The 21,480-nt window shown below is 45.6% G+C and overlaps 1 pseudogene; it reads right to left on the bottom strand.

Annotated features, from left to right (window-relative positions):
* Positions 1–6,397: 6,397 nt before the first annotated feature.
* On the bottom strand, positions 6,398–6,711 carry LOC127583444 (histone H4-like; annotated as a pseudogene).
* Between the last annotated feature and the right edge of the window lie 14,769 nt (positions 6,712–21,480).

Consider the following 21,480-nt stretch of genomic DNA (forward strand, 5'->3'; position numbering starts at 1 on the left):
GCCCCTGTCTACCGCCCCCTCTGTTACTCAATGCTGGGTGCAGCCGGTTCAGCTTAAACCTGAGGCTCTGGGCTACAGCTCCACACTGCCACCTCTTCCCATCTCCAGCCACCACACCTGAGGCTTGCACCATCCACACGGCCTCCTGTACTGTGCAGTGACTGCCAAGGCCGGCTGCTGCCGTGAGTCGTGTCCTTACAGTGTGGGAAGCGCACTAGTGGGTGAGACAGGAGAAGTTTGTGGGACCTTCATAAGGCCTCTCTGTCTGATGTTCAACTATTGCATTAAAATGTACATTTTAATAAATTTTACCTTAATTTTTAAATCAACTTTTTAAGACCTGATCGACACGATAGTTCATGATCAATACATATTGAGGTTGCTTTTTTGATTGGTTTAAGCTAATTAGAGATAAGTATTATTATGCAATAAATGCTATCTCAGCTGTAGAGAGAGTACAGCAAAGGTTGACCAGGATAGCAGGACTGTTGTGCGAGGAGAGATTGGGTTCACCATGTTTTAGCTGAATGAGAAGGGATCTCATTGAAACATAGACAATTCTTGACAGACTGGATGCAGGGGAGGATGTTTCCCTGCCTAGAGAGTCCAGAACCAGGAGTCACAGTCCTGGGTTACAGGATCAGAGATTTAGGATGGAGAGGGGAAGAGGGGCCTTCATGCAGAGGCTGGTGAATCCATAGAATTCTCTACCTCTCAAGGTGATGGAAGCCAAGTTGCTGAATATATTTAGGAAGGGGGTAGATTGATTTCTAAACACAAAAGCAGTATGGGGTGAGAGCAGGTGTATGTTATTGAGACAGGATCAGTCATAACTGGAATTAGTTCATTATTGTCACATGAACCGAGGTACAGTGAAAAGCTTGTCTTGCATACTGTCCATACAGATCAATTCATTACACTGCATCGAGGTTGTACAGGGTAAAACAATAACAGGATGCAGAATAAAGTGTAACAGCTACAGAGAAACTGCAGTGGAAACAGACAATAAGGTGCAAGGTCATAACAAGGTAGATTGTGATGTTAAGAGTCCATCTTATTGTACTAGGGAACCGTTCAATAGTCTTATAACAGCAGGGTAGAAGCTGTCCTTGAGCCTGGTGGTACGTGCTTTCAGGCTTTTGTATTTTCTGCCCGATGGGAGAGGGAGAAGAGAGAATGTCCGGGGTGGGTAGGGTCTTTGATAATGCTGACTGCTTTACCGAGGCAGCGAGAAGTATAGACAGAGTCCATGGAGGGGAGGCTGGTTTCTGTAATGTGCTGAGCTGCGTCCACAGGTCTCTGCAGCTTCTTGTGGTCATAGGTAGACCAGTTGCTCTACCAAGCCGTGATGCATCCAGATAGGATGCTTTCTATGGTACATTGATAAAAATTGATGAGGTTCAAAGGGGACATACCGAATTTCTTTAGCTTCCTGAGGAAGTAGAAGTGCTGGTGAGCTTTCTTGGCCGTGTCGTCTACGTGGTTGGACCAGGACAGGCTATTGGTGATGTTTACTGCTTGGAACTTAAAGATCTCAATCTTGACCTCAGCACCGGTGACGTAGACAGGTGCATATGCACCACCCCCCTTCCTGAGGTCAATGAACAGCTCTTTAGTTTTGCTGACATTGTGGGAAAGGTTGTTGTCATGACACCATGTTACTAGGCTCTCTGTCTCCTTCCTGTACCCCAAGTCATCATTATTTGAGATATGGGCCACTATGATGATATCATCTGCAAACTTGTAAATGGAGTTGCAATGAATGATGGAGCAGGCTCAAAGGGCCGATAGGCCTTGTACTACTCCTTTTCGTTGTTTCTATTTTTCTAAAGTCACTTCTAACAAATTACCAGACAAGAATCGGGAGTGCTTCAGTTTAGTAGTTTGAACTAACATCCCAAGTAAAATATAAATCCACTTATGTGGTAATGTGATCAGTGACCTGCCACTGATGCACTCTAAATTCCACATCCTCTCTGTCACCCCCTCCCCTCCCCTCCCCTCACCATTCCCCTCCCACCACTGCACTCTGCCTAAAGTCCCCTTAAACCATTCCTCCATCCCTTTGTCCTTCTTGAACACTTTTGCCTTGCAGTTCCTTTCGCCACACATCTGTGAACCACGTCCGATGTTAAAGCTGCTTCACAAGAGCAAGGTCCTGTTTTCACTCTGGTGCATGTTCGGTGTGTGAGGGCTGCCCACCATCTCCCTTTGCTGGTTTCACATCCACAAGGAGCTTTTTGTATCCAGGCAGCAAAATCAGTCTCTTCACAGACACTCATTTCGACAGGATTTAGGACCTGGAAGCAGGCCATTCGGCCCATCCTGTCCATGCAGCCAGAGTGCTCCCCCTTCTACCCTCATCTAAATCTATCAGTGTGACCCTTTATTTCCTTTGTGCTCGTCTGCTTGTCCAGCCTTCCCTTAGGTGCATCTTCACCATTCACCCCCACCCCTCCCTGTGACCTTGAGCTCCACATTCTCATCTCTTCAGGTAAAGAAGTTGCTTCTGATTCCCAACTGGATTTCTCAGTGACTTTATACTGCTGGCCTCCGCTCATGCCCCCTCCCACCATTGGAAGTGTTCTCTCTTCAATCACACTAACAAAACCCTTTGTTATTTTAAATACCCCTCCCAAGAGAAAACGGACTAATCTGTTCTCCTTTCTCTGATTTGCACACTCTGGAACCATCCTTGTAAACTTCTGCCCTGCCTCCAGTGGCTCGATGTCCTCATGGACAGCAGAGGACTCAGAACAGGACCTGTGGAACATCACCAACCATATCCTTCCAATGTGAGCAGCTGACCTTTACTCCCACTCTGCCTTCTGTCCTCTAGCCCACTAATAAACTATTCTGCAACTTGGTGCTGACCCCACAGTCTCTGACCTTATTCATTAGTCATCGAGGAAGTGATTAATTTCAGCTATATGATTGTATAGCATTAAAAGAGAGACTTTATTAGTTATTGTATTGGCTATAGCCTCAAAAACAGGCAATGCCGATGATTTGTTTGATACTTTAACTTATAGGCTTACATAAACAGGAAGGCCACATTATACAGCACTTGGCACCATGCCATTGTAGGCTGTTCTCAGTCAGACCTGCCAGCCCTTAACATGCATGGCTATAGGTGATGGACACAGAGCCACATCTTAGTTTCCATCACTCCTGCACTGTTTAACACAATACCTTTTCAGCTACTTTGCATGTATTTCTATTCTCGACTTTTGTTGAAAAACAAAAAGAATGCAGATGCTGGAAATCTGAAATAAAAACGGAAAATGCCGGAGGTACTTAGCAGGTCAGGCAGCATCTGTGGAGAGAGAAGAATTAATGTTTCGTGTGGGGTTGAGGAGCAAAGAGATCTCAGAGAAGAAATACAATGAACACTGAACCTGGAACATTAACTCGCTTTCTGTCTCAACTGATGTTGCCTGATCTGTTGAGGATTTCTGCCATTCTTTGATCTTGTTCCTTAAATTTGTTTTTATGTTTATCTATGGTGGCCTCCGGGGAAGAAAGCTTGGCCCAAACCATCCGATGTTCCCTGTTAGAGAGCACACGTTTCAGGATGGTGATGTGCTACGTTCCACAGGCACCCAGGGAGCTCTCCCAATTTTGTTGTTAATCTCTCACTAACCTAATGTTGTGTATCAAAGCATGTTGTCAGCAGTGACCTCTGTATTTCCCACCGTACAACAGTGACCCACTTCAAAAACTGCTTCACTGGCTGTGAAGTGTCTCGATGTTCTGAGAGGACACGTCTTTTTTTTCACCCAAGCAGAAAGGTAAAGTGAGAGGTATGGATTAAATGAATCTATAATGAAGGGGAAAGATCTAATAGGAGTTTGAAGGGCAACTTTTTTTTACACAAAGTGTGGTATGTATGTGGAATGAGCTGCCAGAGGAAGTGGTTGAGGCAGGTACAATAACAACTTTTAAATTAAAAGACATGGATAGGAAAGGTTTAGACGGATATGGGCCAAACATGGGCAGATGAGACTAGCTTGGATGAGCATCTTGGTTGGCATGGACCAGTTGGGTGGAAGGGCCTGTTTCTGTGCTGTATGACTCTGACTTTCTGAATCTTGGGCAAGTGTTCAGAATGAATGATCAGTAGCTGGTTCTACACATGGCAAAGATTGGAATAAAGTTAGTGGAAAGAGCAAATGGGCTGTTAATTTGCCACAAACACCCTGTAGTTTAGAAAGATGTCGGCTCACTGCTGGAATTGACGCGATGATTAACTTGCAGGAAGCTGGGGCAACAGGTGAGGGTGCACAGAAAAATACCTTGCGAATGACGGCCGGGCGTGTCTCTCACTGCAAGACCTGAACAACGGTGGCCAGTAACGTTTACATCACAAAAGTGCCAGGCAGTGACTGTCTCCAACAAGAGAGTGTCTAATCATCTACCCCTGACGTTCAATAGCATTATCATCATTGAGCCCACCATTATCAGCATCTTGGGGATCACTGGACCAGCCCACATAGGCTGATGATAGATAGATAGATATCTTTATTAGTCACATGTACATCGAAACACACAGTGAAATGCATCTTTTGCGTAGAGTGTTCTGGGGGCAGCCCGCAAGTGTCGCCACGCTTCCGGCGCCAACACAGCATGCCCACCACTTCCTAACCCATATGTCTTTGGAATGTAGGAGGAAACCGGAGCACCCGGAGGAAACCCACGCAGACACGGGGAGAGCGTACAAACTCCTTACAGACAGTGGTCGGAATTGAACTAAATCACTGGTGCTGTAAAGCGTTACACTAACCGCTACACTACCGTGCTTGTCCTGGAGTGAGGGGCCTCATCTCCTCATCTCCAAGCCCTTTCCACCATCTACATCAGGAACGTGATAGAACACTGCTTGCTTTGATAGGAATTGAATACTCTTACAGTTGTTGTCAAAGTCCAGCGTAACAAATCCTTTGGGACATGTTAATTTTGGTCCTGGTGCAGGGTCTTTGACCATCTCTCTGCCTCCACAGACTCTGCTCGACCCGATGAGTTCTCCCAGCAGTTTGTTTTTGGCAGCAGTTAATTTTGGTCACTGGGCAGAGAGAACGACAGTGTAGGTTTGTGACTGGGTGGAAACCAGACAAGAGAATGACAAGAGAGCTGATGATGCAGCGTGAAATATAATGGGGAAGGGAGATGAGTCTGGAGGAATTGCATGTGGAGAATGACGATGTGACGTTGGTGGAGGAGGAAGTGGTGAATGCTGAAGGGAAGTTCACATGTTGATCCTGGTGGTTCACTGGAGATGTCATTTTCTTTATATTCATAATGACATAGAATGAGGCCATTCAGCCCATTGAGTCTGTGCTGGATCTCAGAGCATTGATATCAATCCCATTCCCTGACCTACTTGCCTGTAACCTATTCTCTCTCTTACATACCTATCACTGGTTCTCCTACCACCACTTACACCAGTGGGAATTTACAGCAGCCATTTAACCTAAAGCTACATGTCTTTGGGATGTGGAAGAGAAACAAGAGCACCAGAAGGGACCCACATGGTTTCAGGGAGAATGTGCAAACTCCACACAGACAATTCTGGAGGTCAGGAGGCTGAGGACAATTTCTGACATCTCCAACATGTTACAACCACCTTACTTTTCAGAATTTGGAAGAGGTCATAGAACACAGAACATAGAACATGGAACATAGTACAGTACACCTTCAGCCCATGATGTCTGTACCAAGCATGATGCCAAATTAAACTAATCTCTTCTGCCTGTACATGATCCATAATCCCTCCATTCCCTGCATATTCATGTGTCTATCTAACAGCCTCTTAAACACCACTATCATATCTGCCTCCATCCCCAACCTTGGCAGCACATTCCAGGCACCCATCGCTTTTTGTGTAAAAAAAACTTGCCCCGCAGATCCCCTTTAAACATTCCCCCTCTCACCTTAAAGCTATGCCCTCTAGTATTCGACAATTCTGTCCCGGGAAAAGGAATCTGGCTGTCTATACCTCTTTATTGCCTCTCATAGTTTTATAAACTTCTATCAGGTCTCCCCTCAGCCTCCGACGCTCCAGAGAAAACAATCTAAGTTTGTCCAACCTCTCCTTATAGTTCATACCTTCTAATCCAGGCAGCGTCCTGGTGAACCTTCTCTGCATTCTCCCCAAAGTATCCACATCCTTCCTGTAATGGGGTGACCAGAACTGCACACAATACTACAAATGTGGCCAAACCAAATTTTTATATATCTGCAATATGTCTTCCTGACTCTTGTACTCAGCACCCTGACAGATGAAGGCAAACTTGCTGTATGCCTTCTTTACCACCCTATCTACTTGTGTGGTCACTCTCAGGCAGGGGTGGCTTGTAGAAGAGCCTTTGCTTTGCGTCAGGAGAAAGGGTGGTGTTCTTTATCCAACGAACCCATAGAGAATGTGGCCCTGGCATTTCAGAGCGTACACCACATCCATGACAGTCACTGTGTATTGCATTTGGCATGCTTGGTGTAGGTAACCGCATCCCTGATCACAGTCTCCAGGGAAACCTTCGGCACCCTGTGGGTTTCCTCATAGACCAGACCCGAGATCTGCTTGGCTCTGCCACGCCGAGCCATCTGGTGGATGGCTGGTTTGGTGATGCCTTGGATGTTATCATGAAGCACTCTACGCTGCCGCTTGGCTCTGCCTTTGCCAAGTCCTTTGCCTCCTTTCCCTCTGCCAGACATGGTGCTGCTTCACTTGTTGCTACTCAACAGGTCATTTCCTCCCTAAGTTCTGGTTGTCTCTTCCATTTCTTTCTTCACCCACTGCCCTCCCCACGAAGCAACAAAAGATACAAATCTTTCCTTTTACATCATAACTTCCCGCCAACCACTCCTTTGCTACTTCTACTTCAGTATTCTCTTCCTGGTGCTCACCATGTGGTCACACCTACACTGGATGACCAAACTCAGGTGGGAGATCACCTCCATTCAGTCTATCTCTTTAATTCTCCATACCCTTCCCACTGTGGCCAACTTGGCTACCTAAGCTAGTCCCATTTGCCTGCATTTGGCCCATATCCCTCTAAACCTTTTCTATCCATGTACCTGTCCAAATGTACCTGCCTCTATCACTTCCTGTGGCAGCTCGTCCATACACCCACCACCCTCTGGGTGTAAAAGTTGCCCCTTGAGTCTCCTTTGAATCTTTTCTCTCTCACCCTGGGGATCAAGAAATTTCATTTCAGTTCATTCAATTACCTGGAATGAGAAGCCCGTTAAAACCCATCTGTTAGCTATTGTCTTTTAGGGAAGGAAATTGGCCTTCCTTCCTTATAGGCCTGGCCTGGCCTGTAAGTGGCTCCAGAACCATGCTGTGTGAGTAACTCACCTCCCAACTCCCCAAAGCCTGTCCACCATTTACAAGGCTCCAGCCAGGAATGTGATGGAACACCCTCCACTTGCCTGAATGAGCACAGGTTCAACAATGCTTAAGAAGGTCCACACCATACAGGACCACTTGGTAGGCACCTCATTTACACCACCGATGCACAATAGCAGCAGTTTGTACCATCTACAGGACGCACTGCAACAACTCACCAAGACTCCTTAGACAACACCTTCCAAACCCACCACCTCTACCAGCTAGAAGGACAAGGGTAGCAAAAACACAGGGAACACCATCTCCTGGAAGTTGCCCTCAAGCCACCCCCCATTCTAACTTGGAAATATCTCACTGTTCCTTCACCGTTGCTGGGTGAAAATCCTGGAACTCCCTCCCTGACACCATTGTGGGTGTACCCACACCTCAGGGACTGCAGCAGTTCAAGAAGGCAGCTCACTACCACCTTCTCAAGGACAAGGGACAGGCAGTTAAATGCTGGATAAGCCTGCAATGCCCACATCACTTGAATGAGGAGAGAATGGATAGGTTGGGGTTGCTTTCATTAGTTCCAAGGAGGCTGAGGGAAGATCTGATGGTAGTAAACCTTTACCCATATCAGTGGTATCTAAGACCAGTGAGCATAGGTTTATGGTAAAGGGTAGGAGGTCTTGAAAAAATCTGAGGAAGAACCTTTAGAGTAAAGGGCAAGGCTGGTAGGAGTAAGGAACCCTGGATGACGTGGGATATTGAGGCCCTGGCCAGGAAGAAAAATGCATGGGTCAGGTACAGACAGCTGGGATCAAGCAAATCCCTAGAGAAGCATAGGGGATGCAGGAGTGTACTCAAGAAGGAAATCAGGAGGGCAAAAAGGGGGCAAGAGAGAGCTTTGGCAGAGAAGATTAAGGAGAATCCAAAGAGATTTTATAAGTATACTAAGGTAAAAAGAGTAACTCGAGAGAGAGAGAGCAGGGCATCTCAAAGACCAAAGGGGACGTCTATGTGTAGCGCCACAGGAGATGGGCAAGGTCATCAATGAGTATTTCTCCTCTGTTTTTACAATGGAGAAAGACATGTAGACTTCGGATCTTGAGATAGTTAATGGGGAGGTCTTGGGGATAGTTTGCACTACAGCAGAGGAGGTACTGAATGTCTTAAAACGTATGAAGGTAGATAAATCTCGAGGGCCTGATCAGGTATATTGAAGAACAATGTGGGAAGCTAGAGATTGAAGGAGCCCTGGCTGAGATACATATACATCATCATTAGTGATGGGTGAGGTGCTGGAAGACTGGAGGGTGGCTAATGTGGTGCCTTTATTTAAGAAGAGATGGAAAGAAAAACCTGGGAACTATTGACCAAGAAGTCTAACATCTGTAGTAGGTAAGTTACTAGAGGGGATTCTGAGGGATAAGATATCGAAGCATTGGGAAAGACAGGAGTTGATTAGGGATAGTCAGCACGGCTTTGTGTATGGGAGTTCATGTCTCACAAAATTGATTGAGTTTTTTGAAGAAGTAAATAAGAAGGTTGATGAGGGCAGGGTAGTAGACGTGGTCTATATGGACCAGTAAGGCCTTTAATAATGTTTGGTATGGTAGAAAGTTGGATTGCATGGGATCCAGGGAGAGCTGGCTAATTGAATACACAATTGGTTGATGGTAGGAAGCAGAGGATGATGGTGGAAGGTTGTTTTTTGGACTGGAGGCAATGACTAACGGTGTACCTCAGGGGTCGGTGCTGGGCCCATTGTCATTTGTCATCTGTATCAGTGATTTGGATGAGACTGTACAAGGCGTGGTTAGTAAGTTTTCAGATGACAATAAAATCGGTGGTGTCGTTGATGGTGAAGATGGTTATCAGGATTTACAGGGGGATCTTGATCAGCTGGGTAAGTGGGCCGAGGAATGGCAAATGGAGTTTAATTTTGATAAGTGTGAGCTGTTGCATTTTTCAAAGACAAGTGAGGATAGGACTTTCACAGTGAACAACAGGGCCTTGGGGAATGTTGTAGAACAGAGGGACCTAGGTGTATAAGTACATGGTTCCCTGAAAGTAGCATTGCAGGTAGACATGGTGATGAAGAAGGCTTTTTTCATGCTGGCCTTCATCATTCGGGCATTGAGTATAGAAGTTGCGATGTTATGTTGTAGTTGTACAAGATGTTGGTGAGGCCATATTTGGAATATTGTGTCAGTTTTGGTCACCCTACTATAGGAAATATGCCATTAAGCTGGAAATAATGCAGAGAAGATTTACAAGGATGTTGCCGGGACTTTAGGGACTGAGTTATGGAGAGGGGATGAGCAGGTTGGGACCTTTCTCACTGTAGTGTGGGAGAATGAGAGGTGATCTTATAGAGATGTATAAAATCATGAGGGGCTTACATAGGGTGAATGCACACAGTCTTTTTCCCAGGGTTGGGGAATCAAGAACTAAAGGGCATAGGTTTAAGGTGAGAGGGGAGAGATTTAATAGGAACCTGAGGAGCAACTTTTTCACCCAGAGAGTGGTGAGTATATGGAACGAGTTGCCAGAGGAATTGGTTGAGGCAGGTTCATTAACAACATTTAAAATGTAGGTGGATAGGAAAGGCTTATAGGTATATGGGCCAAACGTGGGCAAATGGGACTATCTTAGATGGGAACCTTGGTCAGCATGGAGTAGTTGGGCTGAAGGGCCTGTTTCCATGCTGAATGACTTTATGACTTTAAGAACTTTTCAGCCAGAAGGTGACTGGAACCTGGAACACATTAGAGTGCATTCTACAAAACACTTCAATTCACCTACTGCCAAAACAGGTCCATGGTGGACACCATCTTCCTAGCCTTACACTGATCTCTGGAGCATCTGGACAGTAGAGATGCCTATGTTAGACTATTGTTCATTGACTACAGCTCTGCTTTCAATACTATAATTTCAAGCAAAGTTGTCTCCAAACACCAAGACCTGGAACTTACCACCTCCCTTTGCAACTGGATCCTTGACTTCCTGTCCAACAGACCACAATCAGTAAGGATAGGCAGCAACACCTCCACCACATTTATCCTCAACCCTGTTGCCCCACAAGGCTGCATCCTCAGCCCCCTACTCTGCTTTCTATACACTCATGACTGCGTGGCCAGATTCTGCTCTAACTCCATCTACAAGTTTGCAGATGATACCACCATAGTGGGCCGTATCTCAAATAACAATGAGTCAGAGTACAGGAAGGAGATAGCTTAGTGACATGGTGTCATGACAATAACCTTTCCCTCAAAGTCAGCAAACAAAAGAGCTGGTCATTGACTACAGGAAGGGGGGCGGTGCACATACTCCTGTTTACATCAACGGTGTTGAGGTTGAGAAGATTGAGAGCTTTAAGTTCCAAGGAGTGAACATCACCAATAGCCTGTCCTCATCCAACCATGTAGATGCCACGGCCAAGAAAGCTCACCAGCACCTCTCCTTCCTCAGGAAGCTAAAGAAATTTGGTATGCCCCCTTTGAACCTCATCAATTTTTATCGATGTACCATAGAAAGCATCCTATCTGGAGGCATCATGGCTTGGTACGGTAACTGCTCTGCCTGTGACCGCAAGAAACTGCAAAGAGCTGTGGACACAGCTCAGCACATCACAGAAACCAGCCTCCCCTCCATGGACTCTGTCTACACTTCTCACTGCCTCTGTAAATCAGCTAGCTTAATCAAAGACCCCACCCACCCTGGACATTCTCTTCTCTCCCTCTCCCATTGGGCAGAAGATACAAAAGCCTGAAAGCACTTACCACCAGACTCAAGGACAGCTTCTATCCTGCTGTTATAAAAGTATTAAATGGTCCACTAGTATGATAAGATGGACTCTTGACTTCACAATCTACCTCATTGTTGCCTTGCACCTTATTGTCTGCCTGCACTGCACTTTCTCTGCAGCTGTTACACTTTATTCTGCATTCTGTTATTGTTTTCCATTTTCCTACCTCAATGCACTGTTGTAATCAAAAGATCTGTATGGATGGCCTGCAAAGCAGAGTTTTTCACTGCACCTCGGTACATGTGAAAATAATAAACCAATTTACATTGCCTGAGAAGGTGGTGGAGCACGAGAAGTATCCAAGGCCAGCAGTGGAACCATCAGGGCAGAGGAGGTACAGACCAAGTTCTGGTAAAGATGGGCACAATGCTTGGCGTGGACATGGCAGACTCTGTGATGCAAATTACCGAACAGAAAGATCATACCATCATATATGCATTACGTTTATAAGGCACAGCCACGTATAATAAAATCCAGCAAATTGGATGAGGCAGTGATTGGTTTTTGTGGCTTCCTGATACTCCGATGTACTGAAGTTGTGTTTCTGTGAAGTCAGTTTGAACTGGATTGTTTCTCAGAATAAATTCACCAACTTAGCATTTCTTGATCACCTCAAAGATGGAATTTTGTAAGAAATTTCTCCCCTTGACTACATCTGACATTTGCCTTCTGGACTACTTGTTGTGCTGGCTGCAGTCTCTTTCATTTAAACATAATCTGCCTCTCTCTTCCTCCTCTGGATAACCCAACATTTCCCACAGCAGGTTCCACCTGGTACCTTAATGCCCACTTTGTTAAACTGCCTACATCGCTTTGCGGGCTATCTGTGTCCTCAAGACTTGCTTCCCCCCCCACTACCTTTGTATCATCAGCAAATCTGGCTACAATACTATTGGTGATACAAGAGGGACTGCAGACGCTGGAAATCTGGAGCAACACAAAATGTTGATCCAGATGAAGGGTCTCGACCCGAACCATCGACTTTTCATTTCCCTCCACAGATGCTCCCTGTCCCGCTGAGTTCCTCCAGCATTTTGTGTGTTGCTCCACAATATCATTGGTCCCTTCATCAGATCATTAGCAGGGATTGGAAATAGTTGAGGTCTCTGTACCGATCCCTACGCCACTCCATACATCACAACATTCCAATGTGAAAATGACTCATTTATCATGACTCAGTTTTCTCAGCATTGACGGATCCTTGGATAACCAATCTAGTGGGCAGGCACGGTAGTGTAGCGGTTAGCGTAACGCTATTACAGCGCCAGTGACCCGGGTTCAATTCCCGCTGCTGTCTGTAAGGAGTTTGTACGTTCTCCCCACGTCTGCGTGGGTTTCCTCTGGATGCTCCAGTTTCCTCCCAGATTCCAAAGACATACAGGTTAGAAAGTTGTGGGCATGCTATTTTGGCGCCGGAAGCGTGGCGACACTTGCAGCCTGCCCCCAGAACACCCTATGCAAAAGATGCATTTCACTGTGTGTTTCGATGTACATGTGACTAATAAAGATATATTAATCTTAGTTTGTGGAAGCTTGCTATGAATTTTCTGGATTTCAACTTTAATTAGATTCCAGAAGTCCCTCATTGGCTGTAAAACACTTTGGATTGCTAGTGTCATGACAGATGCTCACATGAATGATAGAAAAATAGGGGGCTATGTAGGAGGGAAGAGTTAGATAGATCTTAGAGCGGGATAAAATGTCGGCACAACATTGTGGGCCAAAGGGCCTGTACTGTGCTGTAGTGTTCTATGTTCTATGCTGTAGGAATAAAAATCTTTCACTCTCTTTCACCTGCTGGGCTACTTGTCCATCTTCTCTTTGGCTCTTGGGTTATTAGAAAGTAGCTTGCTGGCCCAATGCAATCTGCTTGGTTTCCTGGACCATCTGTTGTTCAACCACAGTGGTTTCCTCTGCTGCCCTCCACATGAGGTTCAAAGCACCTCCTCATCTCTCAGCTTTTCTCCTGTCTTTGTTCAGAGGATTCTCCTGGTTTTCAATGCCAGGTACACTTTCACCCATTTTACATTTCGGGGAATCCTTAGATCCTCTTTTCATCTCTGACCATGCTTTCCTTCAGCACCAGGAAGGTAGGACTGAGGAATTCAGTGGGACTATGGCTGATCGGTCACCTTACTCCCATATTCACATCTTCCCCCATACTTTTTCATCTCTTCGGTTAAGAAAAATCTATCAATATCTGATTTAAAATTAGTAATTGACCCAGCATCAATTGCCAAGAGAGTTCCAAATTCTCCCATGCTCTGTGTGTAGAAGAGTTTGTCAGCCTCACTCACTCTCCATCCAGCCTGGTCCCTGTGAGCAGCTCATCCACCATCAATCCACAGATTCTGCTCGACAAACCCGGATTGTCTCCAACTGCAGTCCCTTCACCTGGAGATGGTTGTAGGTCACGGTGCATGACGTGTATGTGTACAGTGGGTCACCGTGCACTACCTGTGTGTGAGCAGTGGGTCACCATGCACTACCCGTGTGAGAGCAGTGGGTCACCGTGCACTACCCGTGTGTGAGCAGTGGGTCACCGTGCACTACCCGTGTGTGAGCAGTGGGTCACCGTGCACTACCCGTGTGTGAGCAGTGGGTCACCGTGCACTGCCCCATGTGTGAGCAGTGGGCCACCGTGCACTACCCCGTGTGTGAGCAGTGCATCACAGTGCACTACCTGTGTGTGTGCATTGGGTCTTTAATCGGGAGATTCCGGGAAACACTTGACAAATGATTACTGAGTTGTGCCGTAGTTTAGCTCACTGTGTGCACAAGGATCAGCATTCTAATATCTTTGGCTTTCTACCAGACAGGAGAAGTATCAAGTCAGCCACATAAAATTCAGGCAAACGTTTAACTCATCCAAGTTAGTGCTGGGCCTGGGTTGCTTTAAATCAGAGAAGTCACAGGTTATAGGTTGTAAAGTCTGTGAAAAATCTGTTTGCAGAAGGAAGGCCTACCGAAGGCTGCAGCAAACACCAACTCACACAGCACAAGGCTGACCAATTTGGCTCAACAGTCAGTTCAGCCTTTCTCAGCCCTACCTCATCATAGCCTTTCCCCTTGGATCCATCTCGGTTCTTTGTCCCAGGCACTTCTTATGGGATTGAGTTCCCCATTCTCACTGTTCTGTGGAGAGATTTCTCTTGAATTTGCCTCTGGATTTATTAGGGACAGTCCAACACTGTTAGTCCTTAGAGTTAATGTTCCTATGAATGGGTTTATCTTCACTCCATCTTTGTAAGGCACCAATGTGAGGACCTCAACTGGCTTCCCTTCCCTCTCCCAACTTTGTTTTCTGGATAAGTGTCTATTCCTTCTCAACATTTCATGATGAAGTCCCAACCACCAGGTTCAACTATTCGGTTCTTAGACCAACCGGTACAACCTTAATCACTACAGTTTAGCAACACTATGACCACTTTGATCACTTTGCACTATAATGGACTTTGTTTTTTTGTTCTAATTGTGTTCTTTCTTGTAAAAATTGTGTATAATTTATGTTTTTCTTGTGAATGCTGCTTATCTGATGCTGTGTGCCTGTGATGCTGCTGCAAGTAAGTTTTTCATTGCACCTGTGCACACATGGACTTGTGCAGATGACAATAAACTTGACTGTGACTTTTATTGATCATTCTCAACATTTCCTTAAAATTACATCCCAAAAAATAGCAGACTTGCAAATAAACTTCAGAGCAAGCTCCCATTAAAACTGAAAGTGATGAAGTACTCTAAACTGGTGGTTCTGAGAATTAGATGATAGGTTCCCAGTACTGGCTTTTGTTCCTTAGTTCGAAGTAAAAATCCACGGTGAGTGACATTGTGATCTAACACCATCATAACTTGTTTACATAATGTTAGGGGAACGTTAATTCACAGAATGTTTCTGACGACATTTTCTGCAAATACAATGGGAATCAAATGATGGAAACATCGAATCAGTGGGGAAAGGATTGTACTCCACAGACAATGCTCCCTCAGCAATTTTCACATTTTCTGATGTAGTTGCTGCAAGATTTCATTTTCTGCAGATTCTGTGTCAACCCATCAATCGTCAGCCACTTCTAAAAATCACTGATTAGCAGAAGACACCTGAACAAATATTTCTTGTAATTTGAGGGGTTGAAGCTGCTACTCAAAGTATCTTGAGGAGTGAACACCCATCAAACTCAGAATGATCCAACACACCACAGAGCCACCCCAGAGCTGAGCTGTGAGGGGTTAGGGGTGGAGGGGAGTCCAGCGCATTGGTCAGGTCCCCATCTGTAACAGAGGAAGGCTGCATATTTACTGGGTGAGTCATTAGATGAGGAGGTGTTCTCTGAAAAGAGATTAAACTGAGTGGTTTATACTCACTGAAGTCTCATAGAATATAGAACAGTACAGCAGAGAAACAAGCCCTTCAGTCCACGATGTTGCACCGAACTAATGAAATTAGTAATCATATGCCCAGCTAAACTAATTCCTTCTGCCTACACAAAGTCCATATCCTTCCATTTCCCTCACATTCATGTGCCTATCTAAGAGTCTTTTATATGTCCCTATTGTATCTGCCTCCACCGCCACCCCAGGCAGCACATTCCAGGCACCCACCACTCTCTGTGTAAAAAAACTTGCCCCACACATCTCCTCTGGACTTACCCCTTCTCACCTTAAATGCATGCCCTCTGGTATTAGACATTTCAACCCTGTGGAAAAGATACTGGCTGTCTACTCTATCTATGCATCTCATAATCTTATAAACTTCTATCAGGTCTCCCCTTAGCCTCTGCCACTCCAGAGAAAACAACCCAAGTTTGTACAGCCTCTTCTTATAGCACATGCCCTCTAATCTAGGCAACATCCTGGTAAACTTCTTCTTCACCCTCTCCAAAGCCCCCACATCCTTCCTATAATGGGGTGACCAGAATTGAATGCAATACTCCATGTGTGGCCTAACTAGAGTTTTATAAAGCTGCAACATAACTTCCTGACTCTTGAACTCAGTGCCTTGACTAATAAAGGCAAGCATGCCATATGCCTTCTTTACCACCCTATCAACCTGTGCAGCAACTTTCAGGGAGCTATGGACTTGGACCCCAAGATCTCTCTATGCATTAACACTGTTAAGGGTCCTGCTATTAACTGAGTACTGTCTCTTTACATTTGATCTCCAAAAATGCAATACCTTACACTGGGCCAGATTAAACTCCCTCTGCCACTTCTCCACCCATATCTGCAATGATCTAACCCACCCATCTTCATTTTCATCTAAGTCATTTACATACATCACAAACAGCAGACGTCCCAGTACGGATCCCTGCTGCAGAACATCACTATTCACAGACCTCCAGCCAGAATAAGTCCTGTCGACCACTACCCTCAGTCTTCTATGGGCAAGCCAACTCCAAACGGCCAATTCACCATGAATCCCTTGTATCTTAATCCTGCGGATGAGCCTCCCATGAGGGACCTTGTCAAACACCTTACCAAAATCCACGTAGACAGCCTCCACAGCTCTACGTTCATCAATCACCTTTGTCACCTCCATGAACAAGTCAATAAGTTAGTAAGACACAACTTGCCTCTGACAAAGCCAAACTGACTGACCCTAATTAGGCCGTGGTTTTCCAAATGCTCATAAATCCTGTCCCTAAGAAACCTCTCCAATAGCTCACTGACGTAAGACTCACCAGTCTATAGTTTCCAGGATTATCCCTATGTCCCTTCTTGAATAATGGAACATTAGCTACTCACCAGTCCTCCGGGACCTTGCCTGTGGCTAGAGAGGACACGAAGATATGGTCAAGGCCTCAGCAATCTCATCTCTTGCCTCTCTCAATAACCTGGGGTATATCCCATCAGGCCCCGGGGACTTATCCGCCTTAATGTTCTTTAAGAGACCCAACTCTACCTCCTTCATTATCTCAAGATGCCCCAGCATATTAGCGTGCTCCACACTGATCTCACTATCCTCCACATCTTTCTCCTTGGGGAAAATACTGACACAAAGTACTCATTTAGAACCTCTCCCACATCCCCTGCCTCCAAGCACATGTTCCGTCCTTTATACTTAAGTGGTCCTACTTTCTCCATAGTTATCCCCTTGCTCAATGTATGTATAGAATGCCTTGGGATTCTCTTCAATGCTACTTGTCATGGCCCCTCCTTGCTCTCCTAATTCCCTTGATTTCTTTTCTGGCCTAGAGTCACAGAGCACTACAGCACAGAAACAGGCCCTTCACCCATCTAGTCCATGCCAACCTGATCTTCTGCCTAGTCCCATCTACCTGCACCCGGACCATATCCCTCCAAACCCCTCCCATCCATGTACCTATCCAAACTTCTCTTCAATGTTACAATTGAACCTGCATTTACCACTTCTGCTGACAGCTCATTCCACACTCGCACCACCCTCTGAGTGAAGTAGTTCCCCCTCAGATTCCCCTTAAATATTTCACCTTTCACCCTAAACCTATGACCTCTAGTTCTAGTCCCACCCAACCTGAGGGGAAAAAGCCTGCATGCATTCACACTATCTATACCCCTCATTCCCTTGTACTCCAGGGAACCTATTCAACCTTTCCCTATAACTCAGGTCCTCAAGTTCCAGCAACATCTGTGTAAAGTTTCTCTGCACTTTTTCAAGCTTATTTATAACTTTCCTGTAGATGGGTGACCAGAACTGCACACAATACTCTAAATTTGGCCTCACCAATGTCTTATACAATTTCAACATAACATCCCAACTTCTGTACCTAATGCTCTGATTTATGAAAGTTAAAGTGCCAAAGGCTGTCTTTATGACCCTATCTACCTGTGATACCACTTTCAAGGAACTATGGATCTGTATTCCCTGGTCCCTCTTCTACTGCACACTTCAGAGCCCAACAATTCACTGTGTGAGTCTTACCTTGGTTTGTCTTCCCAAAGTGCATCACCTCACACGTGTCTGCATTAAATTCCACCTGCCATTTTTCAGCCCATTTTCCTAGCTGGTCAAGATCACACTGCAAGATTTGATAGCCTGCCTCGCTGTTCACTATGCCCCCAATCTTGGTGCCATCCAGAAATTTGCTAATCCAGTTTCCCACATTATCACCTAAATCACTAATATAGATGATAAACAACAACAGACCCAGCACCGATCCCTGAGGCTTCTTTATAATCTTCAAGGGCTCTGTTTGATTTTAGCTTCCTAAACTTACATATGCTTCCTTTGCCTTCTTGACTAAATTCATCACCTCTCTCTTGTCATCCAAGGTTCTCTTACCTTGCCATCCTTGTCCTTCCTTCTTACTGGAATTACCTGTCCTGTGCTCTGTGCAGTTGGTCTTTAACCACCCTGCACAAGTCAGATGTGGTTCTGCCCAGAAAGAGCTCTTCCCAATTAACTCTTCCTAGTTCCTGTGTAATACTCTTGTAGTTTGCCCTGCTCCAACTTAATACTCTCCTGCAAGATCCATACTTATCTATAGCTGTCTTAAAACTGAAGAAGTTGTGATCACTGAGACACAAAAAATTCTGCAGATGCTGGACTCTGGAGCAATACACAAAAAGTGCTGGAGGAACTCAGGTCAGGCAGCATCCATGGAGGGAAATAAACAGTTGACGTTTCGGGCTGAGGTCACTATTCCCCAACTGTTCTCCTACTGAAAGGTCAGTCACCTGGCCAGGTTGGTTACCCAACACCAGATCCAGTGCGGCCCCTCCTCTCAGTGGACTATCTACACACTGATTTAAGATGCACCTAACAAATTCTGTACCGTCTAACCTCTTGCACTAAGGAGGTCCCAGACTATATTAGGGAAGTTGAAGTCACCCACTACAACAACTCTATTGTTTTTACACTTTTCCCTAATCTGCCTGCCTATCTGTTCCTCAATGTCCCAGTGGCTATTGAGGGGTCTGTTGTATAATCCCAGGAAAGAAGGGTGGTATCTGTTAAAAAGCCATTGCCTTTGGCTGGAGATTTTAGAACAGCAATGTTCATCATTGTGGATCAAATTGAGGAGAAGTTTCATTGACGAGGGGAATGTGAATCCTAGTACCTCTCCACCTCTAACTGTGGTGCTCAGTTCTTGAATATGTTCAAGGCTGAGACAAACAGATCTTTGGACACTACAGACATGGTGACAGGTGGAAACTGGATAAGTCAGATATCAGCCACAAGCATACTAAGGCTCAACTTTTTCTGTACTTTGAAGACCTTAAGAAAGCTTTCAGATCCGGCAAGAAGCTGAGATTAGACCAGTGTTCTTTTTCAATTGCTATAGACATGATGGGCTGAATGGCCTTCTGTTTTTATGATTCTATGGTTGAAGGTCTGTAGGAACTCAGAGTTGGGGTTGGGTGAAGCAATGGAATCATGGTAAGCAGGAACATAAACATGGTGGTGTTGTATACTGGGAGCTGATGTAGAGTGAGTTAGGACCAGCAGGGCTTTGACAATCTTACAGTTTGTGGGTCTGGCCAGGAGTCTTTTAGAGCAGGTAATGGTGTTATGGCTCAGGTTTTCACTGGCAGAAAGGCTGAGGCAGGGCAGAGATGTTGTTATTCGGGAAAAGTAGCAGACTAGGCTGATGATATCTTCGAGATGCAAGGGACTGCGGATGCTGGAATCTGGAGCAACAAAGAATCTGCTGCAGGAACTCAGTGGGTCGAGCAGCATCATTGTGGTATCTTTATTTCTTTGCTTCATTTCCTCTTCACTGGTGGCAATTGTGTCTCCATGTCGTGAGTAAAGTCATACACAGAAAAAAAAACAATTTGCTTTAATCAAATTATCTACTTTCTCTCAGTAAAGATAATGGATACCTCCCACTCAACACAAGGCCTGGTATTTCCGTGCGGAGCCTGGTGCTGCCTCACAAGGCCTGGTATTTCCGTGCGGAGCCTGGTGCTGCCTCACAAGGCCTGGTATTTCCGTGCAGAGCCTGGTGCTGCCTCACAAGGCCTGGTATTTCCGTGCAGAGCCTGGTGCTGCCTCACAAGGCCTGGTATTTCCGTGCAGAGCCTGGTGCTGCCTCACAAGGCCTGGTATTTCCGTGCAGAGCCTGGTGCTGCCTCACAAGGCCTGGTATTTCCGTGCGGAGCCTGGCTGGCATTTCCACACCTGGTGTTACTGTGCCTGTATTTTAACCACTTTCCTCAGACTGGCCCCTTCTCAACTGGGGTGATGTTGGGGAGGACAGTGTTACTGAGACTAGCAGAGGGACTGAAGCCTGGAAACTGTACTGATTGGTATGATCAAGATAACAATGGTTAGGTCATTTTTTGGGCATGATTCACTTCAGCGTGTCCAACATTTTCCCACAGCAGGAGGGTACCTAATGATTTGTGTAACATTCATTTCCACATAAACTGGAGCTCAAAGGAGTACTGTGCAGCCTGTACGGAACAGTTGCAGAAACACAAAGAGCCTGTGATACTGAATAAAGAGTGAACAGAAAGGTACAGAAGAGGTTCACCAGGATGTTGCCTGGATTATAGGGCATGTCCTGTAATGAGCAGATGGATAAACTTGGGTTGTTTTCTCTGGACCCACAGAGGCTGAGGGGAGACCTGACAGAGGTTTATAAGATTAGAGGTAGAGATAGAGTAGGCAGCTGGTATCTTTTTCCTAGGGTCAAAATGTCCAATATCAGAGACCATGCATTTAAGGTGAGAGGGGGAAAGTTCAAAGGAGATGTGCAGGGCAAGTTGTTTATGCAGAGAGTGGTGGGTGCCTGGAAAGTTTGGGGGGGGGGGGGGTGTGGGTGGAGGCAGATATGACAGTGGTGTTAAGAGGCTCTTAGATAGGCACATAAGTTATCTTTATTAGTCACATGTACATGGAAACACAGTGAAATACATCTTTTGCGTAGTGTTTTGGGGCAGCCCGCAAGTGTCACCACGCTTCCGGCACCAACATAACATGCCCACAACTTCCTAACCTGTACATCTTTGGAATGTGGGAGGAAACCTGGACATGCAGAGAATGGAGGGATATGGACATTGTGTAGACAGAAGGGATTAGTTTAGTTACTAGTTTAATTAGTTTGGCACAACATTGTGGGCCAAAGGGCCTGTTCCTCTGCTGTACTGTTCTATGTTCTATGAGTATTGATCTAAACATCTGCTAGACTCATATTCCACATCAAAATATTCTTCCAGTCATTTCCTTGTTGTGTCCAGCTTTGCAGCTTTATGTACCTCAGAGCATCTCTCTGCAATTGCCACCTGAGGGGTGGTCCCTCAGGAGTACATGAGGCCCCAGCAGTAGATTGTGTGGGGGCACCGACTCTCACTGTGTCCCCCACCCGAGGGTCGCCTCACTTCCAGGGCAGTCGTTTGTGCAGCTTTTCGGTGCTGC

This window comes from Pristis pectinata, chromosome 26 (assembly GCF_009764475.1).
Source record: "Pristis pectinata isolate sPriPec2 chromosome 26, sPriPec2.1.pri, whole genome shotgun sequence".
Lineage (NCBI taxonomy): Eukaryota > Metazoa > Chordata > Chondrichthyes > Rhinopristiformes > Pristidae > Pristis > Pristis pectinata.